This window comes from Syngnathus typhle, linkage group LG9 (assembly GCF_033458585.1).
Source record: "Syngnathus typhle isolate RoL2023-S1 ecotype Sweden linkage group LG9, RoL_Styp_1.0, whole genome shotgun sequence".
Taxonomy (NCBI): domain Eukaryota; kingdom Metazoa; phylum Chordata; class Actinopteri; order Syngnathiformes; family Syngnathidae; genus Syngnathus; species Syngnathus typhle.
Genome location: NC_083746.1, coordinates 9,468,725 through 9,478,313, shown reverse-complemented (window position 1 = coordinate 9,478,313; position 9,589 = coordinate 9,468,725).

Sequence of the window (9,589 nt, the reverse complement as noted above, 5' to 3'; positions counted from 1 at the left end):
TCTTGAACCAACTTTTATTTAGTTCTACCAACCACAGAGGAATTCAACTTCCCTTTGTTTATTCCGCTGTACTCATTAAAAAAAAGAGAATTATTCAGTTCCTGCCTGCCTGCAGCTTACTTTCTTTTTGTAGGTTTATCCGCCTCCAACAACTCCACTAAAACATACACACGAGCGTGAAATACAAATAAAGGTGATCTATGAAATCAAATGACTGTATACATCATAGATTGAGTAATATTATATTTGGATTATCTATTTAAAGAAATCCTGCAAGATATGAGGCCCGATTATATGTGGAAAAGGTTGACGGGTTAATCGGATAGTGTTTGGATTTTGCTTCGCAACCAGATGGACTCAAACAGATGGTTCAATGAATGTTGGAAAGGTGAAACGTGGCACAGCGCAAGGATCAAGCGCTGTCATATTCGAACAAAGTCGCTCCTTGAGGAGTAAGGACGGTGGAAGGAGGTCAAATGTCAAAAGAGAAGCTGGTTGTGTTCTCCACGCTACTGGGATGTGCAAACGTGCAATAAAGCAAATTAAAGCTACCAAGCGGAATTAAATGTTCAAATGGACGACACACCCGGCATCTCCTTGGGCCACTCAAAAAGCGGAAGCCACTAATTAAGGAAATGCAATATCATAATTAGATTTCAGACAAACATTTTTTTGTGAGAATATTTCACTGCTTTTACTGGGAAAAATATCATAAATAAAAACGCACTTTAGCCTGCAAGGTCTTCTGATTTGGCAGCTGTTGTCACGCTTACTAAACCGGAGTCGTAAACTTGCTTTTTGTTTACGATCGCTTGGAAGTGCCTTGGCTAATGGAAAAGAAACACTTAAGTATGCGCCAAGGAGTAAACGTAGCTCGTAACGACACACCTTTGGATCGGGGTTTCATCCAATAATGTTCCTGTCAGCTCCTCAGGTTCTCCAAACTATCTCTTTAATTGATCTAACAGCTCTGTTGCCTTTTCCTCGCAGGCAATTAGCTCTTTGCCAGTCTTTATGTTCCTCCACCTGGATAGCATTAGCTTATCAGCCCTATCTGTCTCTTCCTTTGCTTTTCTCCGCCAATAAATAGCACCAATTCTGCCACTTGTATTAGCTCATCAGTCTTGTGCTGCTTAATTTTCCTAGTTGTAAACTGCTTGTATGTTTTGTTTATCATGATTCTGGTGTATCATGGCAGTTCCTCATAAAAAGAGCATAATACTTCATCTTCATATCTGTCCGGTCTTCTCCGCCGTCTTCGGAAATGATACGCGGGTGTGAGAGGCGCACAACAGCAGGCAAACAAACGGCACCTTAAAAGCGCATAAAGGATGTTGTGGAAGTGTTGCTAGGAATGACTATTTGTATTTAATTTCCGCTCCTTGCTGATTCATTTCACTGTTGTGGTGAATGGTCTTTGTTGTTTCGCTGGTCTCCAAAAAACACTCGGTGGACGATGGCTAAGGAAGCACTTCGGTGACCCACGGTTGATTGGGAAACGATTTATTCAATCGATGGCAGTGATGTCTCTCCAAAAGTTTGAGTGGCCCCAAGAGCAAAGATATTTCAGCTCTTGACAGCTCAGTGGCCTAGTGGTAGAGTGTCCGCCGTGAGACTGGAAGGTTGTGGGTTCAAACCCCGGCCAGGTCACACCAAAGACTATAAAAATGGGACCATTGCCTCCCTGCTTGGCACTCAGCATGACGGGTTGGAATTGGGGGGTTAGATCACCAAATGATTCCCAAGCGCGGCGCCGCTGCTGCTCACTGCTCCCCTCTCCTCCAGGCGATGGATCAAAATCACACGAGGATGGGTTAAATGTAGAGGGCAAATTTCACCACACCCAGATGTGTGTGTGACGATCATTGGGACTTTAACTTAACTTTAACTTTTTTGACAGCCAAGATGTTCGCCCCAAAGAAGCCCTCGCGCTTCTTGCTCTTGCCCTTCTCGCGCTCCTCTCTATCTGTTCTCCCCCATCATTTGTACCTCGTAAGACAACAGCTGGGGTCCGAATCTCACTCTACTGGTTACTTCCGATGACCTTAAAAGGGCATGGACAAGGGTCTTCCTGATCACGGACGAATGGCCCTTCCATATTCTAAGTATCTACACATTACTGAAACTAGAGCTTCTCTGTACCGCAAAAATAGCTTAGGGTCTTCTCACTGCTGCAAGGTCGCCATTTAAGGTGACATACAGTGACGCATAGAATCCAAAATTTTCCTCACTGTTTCAAAATAACACCTTAGGAACACTGGCAGCTGCCATTTGCATACTGGGGTGGATCTGGGGTGGATGCTACACCGTGTTTGATTTGCAACATTTTCCCTCAATGCTGTAGATGCAAAAGTTTTTGGAAAAATTGATTTCATAAAGCCCTGTTGGGTTATTTTGTTCTTGTACTCATCTCTGCTGAACAATAAATAATGTATACTGGAGGCCTGGACTCAAACTCTTTATAAAAAAAAAACAAAAAAACAAACAAACGCTTATTCTCAAGTGTACCAAAGCTGTGGGGACTCAAACCGTTCCAAATGTCTGCACTGACAGTAAAAACGATCACAGTGATACCAAGATGTGTTTTTTTCACTTTACAGCTGGAGCTTCCATTCTGTCAGTTGAGTAAACAAATGCCCCCAGTGAACAACTATAGGAGATGTTTGGTGAGAAACTTTCATGCTTAGCAATGACATGTTTGGTTGCTTCAATACAAAATGTCACAGTCAGAATCTTTACCAGAAAAAGTCCAGCTGTGACTTTTCACTGAAGATTCTCAGATGAGTTAACTCATTCACTGCCAGCCCAATTAAAATGGATTTTTGACGTCTATAGTCGTGTTTGGCAGTGAATGAGTGTTTTTTGTGGGGTAGGAGTGTTGTTTGATCCAAACACCTTGAAACAGGGAACATTACCACCTCGTGAAATTGACATGCAGCGGGAAGGTGGCGAAGCTGGATGAAAACGATACAAGACTATCAATAATCATGTAAATAAAAGAATTCTGAAAATGGGCTGCTACATGATGAAAAAATACTGCATTTGCTTTACACATTGGTGAAGCAGTACGTTTTTTTCCCGATATGACACTGTTGAAAGTAGGTCAAAAATAATCGTAAAAGTCGAAGAACAACAATTACGTGTGCTACTTGTGGCTCACTAACGGTGCAACTTCATGGCGGCAAATTAGCCCCATTTTGAGTCCTTTTTAAAATTCGATGTATATTCCATACTTTACTGTCAGCCCTATGTGAACTACCGTAATTTTAGGACTATAAGTCGCGTTTTTTTTCATAGTTTGGGTGGGGGGACTTATACTCAGGAGCGACTTATATACATATATATGTTTTTTTTTCACTTTTTTTGGCATTTTATGGCTGGTGCGACTTATACTCAGGTGCGACTTATAGTCCGAAAATTACGGTAATTTCATCACACCCACTTTGATGTGAATGTTTGATCATAGAAAATAAATGTATTTCATCATGCATTTGTAGCGGCCGGTCCGCATTCATATTTCTATCATGTTATGTCACGTTAATCGTGTCGCTTCCTTCAGAGCTGACTCATTTAAATTTTCACACATTTAAACCCACAGAGCATGTGGGTGCTCATCAGTCCACTACTCTTTCATTTAGTTTGCCCTTGTTGTGCCTTCAAAGATGCCATGGGGCTTTGATAACACACAAGCCAATTGGCCCAGTTACTGGAAATTGGGATTAAATAAAAAGCAAATGTAACATTAATGGGCACCTGTGCATAAAACAGACTCATAAAGACCTGAATAAAATAAACAAGGCACTCAGGGTAAAGTACAATCACAACAGTTTTGATTTGGACTGCAAACAAAGAACAAAACAAACAGAACTGTGGGATAAATAAAGTTCTATCTAATCTAATCAAAATATGGTACACAAGGAAAACTTGACAAATCAACAAAAAAGCAACAATTGGAATTTTTGACTAGATTTCAATTTCTTTTTTTAAATCAAACCAAATAAAAACAAAATAAAATGCACCAGGTTTGGAACTGGAATTAGTTAACAACACCCGCTGCAGTTTTTGCCTAATATTCCCAACCCAAGAAGCCATCGGAATGATGCCTAACCTCCTGGGAGGAAGTAATAATCATTCTTATCATCTCTGCAGCTGCGTTGCTAGGAAAACATTATACTCCAATCTCGCCATTGTCTGACGGTAGCAACAGAGGATATGTAAATGAGAGCACGCATGGAAAACACAGCCCAAGTCAGAGCAGAGAGCAGGATGCGAGTGTGAATACACAATCATGGCCTGCGGCACACTGGGAGTTTGTCGCATCAAGGATGACAACTAACTTGCCACGGATGATTAACAGCATATTTGCTGCCAGCTTTTCAACACTCAGCTCTCTTGAAAAACTTAAAAGAAGTCTCATGTGTCGCCTGTTGGAAAGTTTCTTCTCTCCTCACGAGTGCCGGCCATTTTTTTTTTAGAAATCATTGACCCACTTTAATTGTTGAAAATAGTTTGCTGATGATGCAATGTCTGAAAAGTAATGATTTTGGAGGTACAAGGATTCCACCAGACACCAGAAAGCACCCATAATTCAAATCCAAAGAACGGATACGGTGAAGCAGACATGCTAACAACTGGCTGCAGCACTAGCTCGCTTGCAATTAAAGTTACTGTGAGATAATAGCAAACTCTAATTACTGCTATTTTAACAACATATGAATATTAATCACAGCAAGCAAATTCATTTGTAGTTGGCTCTATGGCCAAATCCATTTCGCAGTACCTACACTAACTCCCGAGAAAAATATCGGACTCGTGCCACAATATTCTGTAATTATGTCATTGGGCCATTTTACCGCCTGCAACAAAGCAGGGAGAGAAGACATGTGAGAGCTGCCGAGTATCATTTTCACCATTTTGAAAAGTGGAGATCAAACAATGTTGTCAACCACAGAGCACCGCAAAGAATGAATCGTTATCTATCGCTAGGTGAGCCAATTTGCCTCGTCGAGTATTTTTTAGCACTTCATCTTTGTCGTTTCACAACTGATGTCACTGTCATTCCAGTTACATGCCTACAACACGCTTCACATGATATCCAACTTGCATGGAATCATTTTATCAATCCAACATATTTGTTGTGAGTGCCTGCCAAATTACAATCTTATTCCCACTTTGGCTAAACCGATTGTCGCTCAGTTTGAGCAGCAATCAAGCACGAACAAACAGACGCAGAGATGAGGTCAAATAACTTGGTCATTGATGATGGTTCATCTTGGCCTGTGTTTCACCCTTCATTTTGGTACACACTCATTTCCACTCAGTGTGTGTTGCGCTGAAGCCTCCTGGTGGTTGCTGGGCTTATTTTCTGAAAGAGCATATTGCGTCAAAGTTTTTTTTCTCCAATGGATACAGAAAAATCAATGGAGGCAAAGACAGGGACTTTTTTTCCTTTTTTTTTTTACACTTAATTTTATGCTGTTCATCTTATATCTCACCACTGGTAAATTTTATATATATTTTTTCTCAGTTAGATATCTTGGTTAGTCTCTTTTTTTTGTAGTTCTACAAATTATTGTCTACTCTAAAGTGTTGAAAGTGGCTTGCAGTGTTAATGGCTCAACAAACAAGCTGTGTTTTTTATTTTCTGTTGAAAATGTGAAGCTTCAGCCTGACTTTATCGTTATTTTAGAAAACCTGCTGTGCAACAGCTTTTTGTATGAGGTCCTTTCAAGACAAATGAAAGATTTCCTTTCTACTGAGAATTACATAGCTTCACATCCTATTCATCAATCACAGTCTTGGGGAATAAAGTCAAACGAGCTGCGTGTGTTTATTTATTTATTTCAAATTCAATGCAGCTTTTTTTGAACAGTAACTAAGGGGAGTCTTTGAATAAATACGAGCGTCACTTCTTCTCGTCCGCCCACAGGGCACGGCGTTTTGAGAATGGAAGGATACGTTGAAACTCATGAAGCTCGTATACTTACGGGGCACATAAGTAAACTGGTCGGCCTTCGTTCCTTGTTGCCTAGTTACCGCCTACACAATGTTCCCTGAGTTTTCGTTTTCTATAGCAATGCTGAAAAGGGGTTGAATCATCCTGATTGCGTCCATGCACGTGGCGAATACGTCATGTGGGCTTGATGCTATTACTTCACATTTTTGCACTCATGCTTCCTTTGAAGAACTGATGTGCTTTATTGTCACTGAAGCCACACAGTGCAATTTTGCAGAAGGCGATGCTAAAATATTAATCTGGAAGAAAATGGAATAAATGGCAATGACGGCTGCTTCAAAAACCATGACGGACGCAATAACTGCATTTATTATTTCCCTACATGCTTATTAGAAGACGTGAAGTGGCAATTTTATTTTGTTATCATATATACACTTAATAATAATAATAATAATAATAATAATAATAATAATAATAATAATTTACAAAGCAGGTTTGGAGTTCTAAAATCCATCAAAATCCAGATCAGACCGCATATTTTGCATACTGTGCATTCTCAACGCCATTCAGACATTAGCTTCATGTGACATGGAGTCCAAATGAATCGCTGTCTTGTTACTCGAGAAATGAGTGACATCATGCGTCAAGCACAGATGGTATTTTCGATGCATCTGCTCGCATTCTGAGGCCTAACATAATGATGTCGTGATTAGCCGACACGAGTCACCTCATATGGTGCATTGACGGAGCTGGCCACTTCTCAAATCATTACGGGATGCTTGGAGCTGATGACACATTTAAAAAAATATATATATTTCTGGGCTCATGTCCATTTTCCTTTAAAATATCAAAATCTGCAGATGGCGATCTGCAAATATCTTTTGACCGGCAAATATTCGCCGGTGACATTTAATCATTGAAGAAAGATTGCAATCTGCCGACGCTAAAGAAGAAGAGTGGCGTTTTAGGAGCTGCTCATGTTTCCTTGAACTTTTGCCTTTCCATTTAGCTTTGTTGAATATGTTGATGAAATTAGCCTTTGTATGATGTGTTTGTGCCGAGGTCGGTGAGTCAGCCGTAGCTTGGAGCAGATGGTTGTCGGAGTGCGCGCAAGGTACGCTTGATATTCATCAGGAGAGTTGACCTCCGCCGTGATGCGCGCTCTCCCAGTTCACCCTCGCATAATGAATAGAAAATGCCAAAACAAGACAAAAAGCCATTTGCCGCAATTCCAGCTTTCAACTGGTAATAAGAAGTTATTGAGCTCAGATATACAGAGACGCAAAAAAAACCTACTAACCAAATTTCTCTTCTAATCAATAGAATTTTGGTCCAAGTTTTGATTCCAAATGCAAATTTATGGAGGTCCCGCGACAGGGGGTGTCTGCAGGCCTGCCCATGCCCAATTTCGATTACCGTAATTTTTAGACGATAAGCCGCACCGGACTATAAACCGCACCAGCTAAAACCCGTGATTCCGGGTTGAAAATTTGCGAAAAAAGTCGCGGCTTGTAGTCCGAAATTTACGGTAATCTTTTCTGAGTCACGACCCTTATCGGTTGCACGGAGGTCAAAGGTCAGTTTCATGGTTTCCCTTCGTTTTGGGTCCCAGTTAGGAATGTTGTAACCCAGCTACTGATATCTGCATCTTCTCTTCTCTGTTTTAAGGGAATGTTCCCTTTCATGTATGACTAAATATGCATGTTACATCCTGGACAGTCTAATTAAAATCTGGTACAATGCAAATGAGCAAGCAATTAAAAGCATGCCAATTCTTTTTATATTGCAAACGGAAGTGTTGTAGGAACCGAGGCATTCTCTCTTAACACACATGCACACACACCACACAGACACACTAAATGTCCACCTGGTACATCGTCCTCGTATGTATGGATGTGATACCTGTGAGAATGTTTCGCCCGGCTGTGTTCCCACCATATGGTAGGCCTACAGCAGGTTTACCATGAGCAGGAAGGAGACAGTTTATATTTGTTTATAACTGACTTGATTTTTGTTAGTTTGTCATATGGGAGTTTTATAAGTGTACATTCAGAAGGGATACTTTGAGCGGTGGATTTAATATGAGTGTTGGCGGTGCTAGATGAAGCTTGGCCAGGTGCTTTAAAAATAATAATTATATATATATATATTATAAATTGTACACATATATATATATATATATATATATATATATATATATATATATATATATATGTGTGTGTGTGTAAAATTTAAAAAAATAAAAAATAAATATATATATATATATATATATATATATATATATATATATATATATATATATATATATATATATATATATATATATATATAATGAAATGGTGTGAGGCTTTTATTTTGTGAAATTTTGTGACATCCCATGGACTGTACTAACAAAGATGATACCTGTGAGAAGGTGTCACCCTGCTCTGTTCCCACTGCAGGTTGGATTAGTGGCCTTTATTTTGGCACCTTGAGTCTCTCATGTAATGGGGTTACCAGAAGAGCTTTGACTTCTTTTTTTTTTTTTGTATGATGCTGCTTTGGAACCTTTAGCTCTCCACCACCATCGACATTGATGCAAGCTCCTCACTTTTTTTTTTTTGTACAATTTGTGTTCATCTACAGCTGATTGCGTTACTGGCAGAATGGATTAATTGTCATCTGAGAATTTTAAGAACAGCGGTTACCAACATTGACATATTCCGTGGTGGCCGTGCTCATCTAAAATTCTTAACCGTGTGAGTGCAGGGCCACACACCATGCAAGCTCCTGTACTCGATGAGTCGAAAGTGAAAACGTGAGTGGACTGCCAATATGAAACCAGCGATGCCCAAAGCTGATACTCGACGGTGCACTTTGGAAAGCAGAATTTGCAGACATGTGGAAATTAGAATTACAATATGGCTACTATGAATCTGCATTCAAATTATGACAGCATATAAATTGTCTCCACCACGCCATTACGCATTGGCTTGCTCCCATTTCTCCTGCTCTTAAAAATATGTCCTCGAGCAAATGGCTGCTTTATTATTAAATGTTGATACATTTTCCAAACTTTTTCTTCCAGGGGCCACATACATAAAAAAAATGACAATAAAAAAATGAATGAATAATGAAAAAACGACCATTTGGCTTTTTTTCACTTTTCATTTATTTAACATGCTAAAACCAATTCATCATTTTTGCAGCCTTGTATCTCACTGCATTGCCATATTGTGAAAAATCACATCGACAATCATAACCACAGCAAAAAAATATGCCATGCTAAGCTGACTTTGGCATGGAATAGAAAGCAGAGCGAAAAATTGCACTTCCGAGGCACGTCTCAGAGTCTTTCAATCCACTCCTGCCGTTTAGCGTATGAAATCACGTCTTTTTTTTTCCCTTCACCCCAACAGCTACCTTACATATAAGCCTGCACATATTGTGTAAGTAAAGTACAGCTCCCGGGAACCTGACTGTCCCTCAAGGTGCCATGCACACTAGTGTTTTGTAAAGTGTGAGGCAACGCCTTCCCCAGAGATTGGGGATGGATTCACAGCAGCATGAGAGAAAGGAATGGAAAATATTTTCTAACTTGCCAAGCTGATTCCAGTAATATTAAAGTTAGTATGACTGGTGAGATTTTGAGGT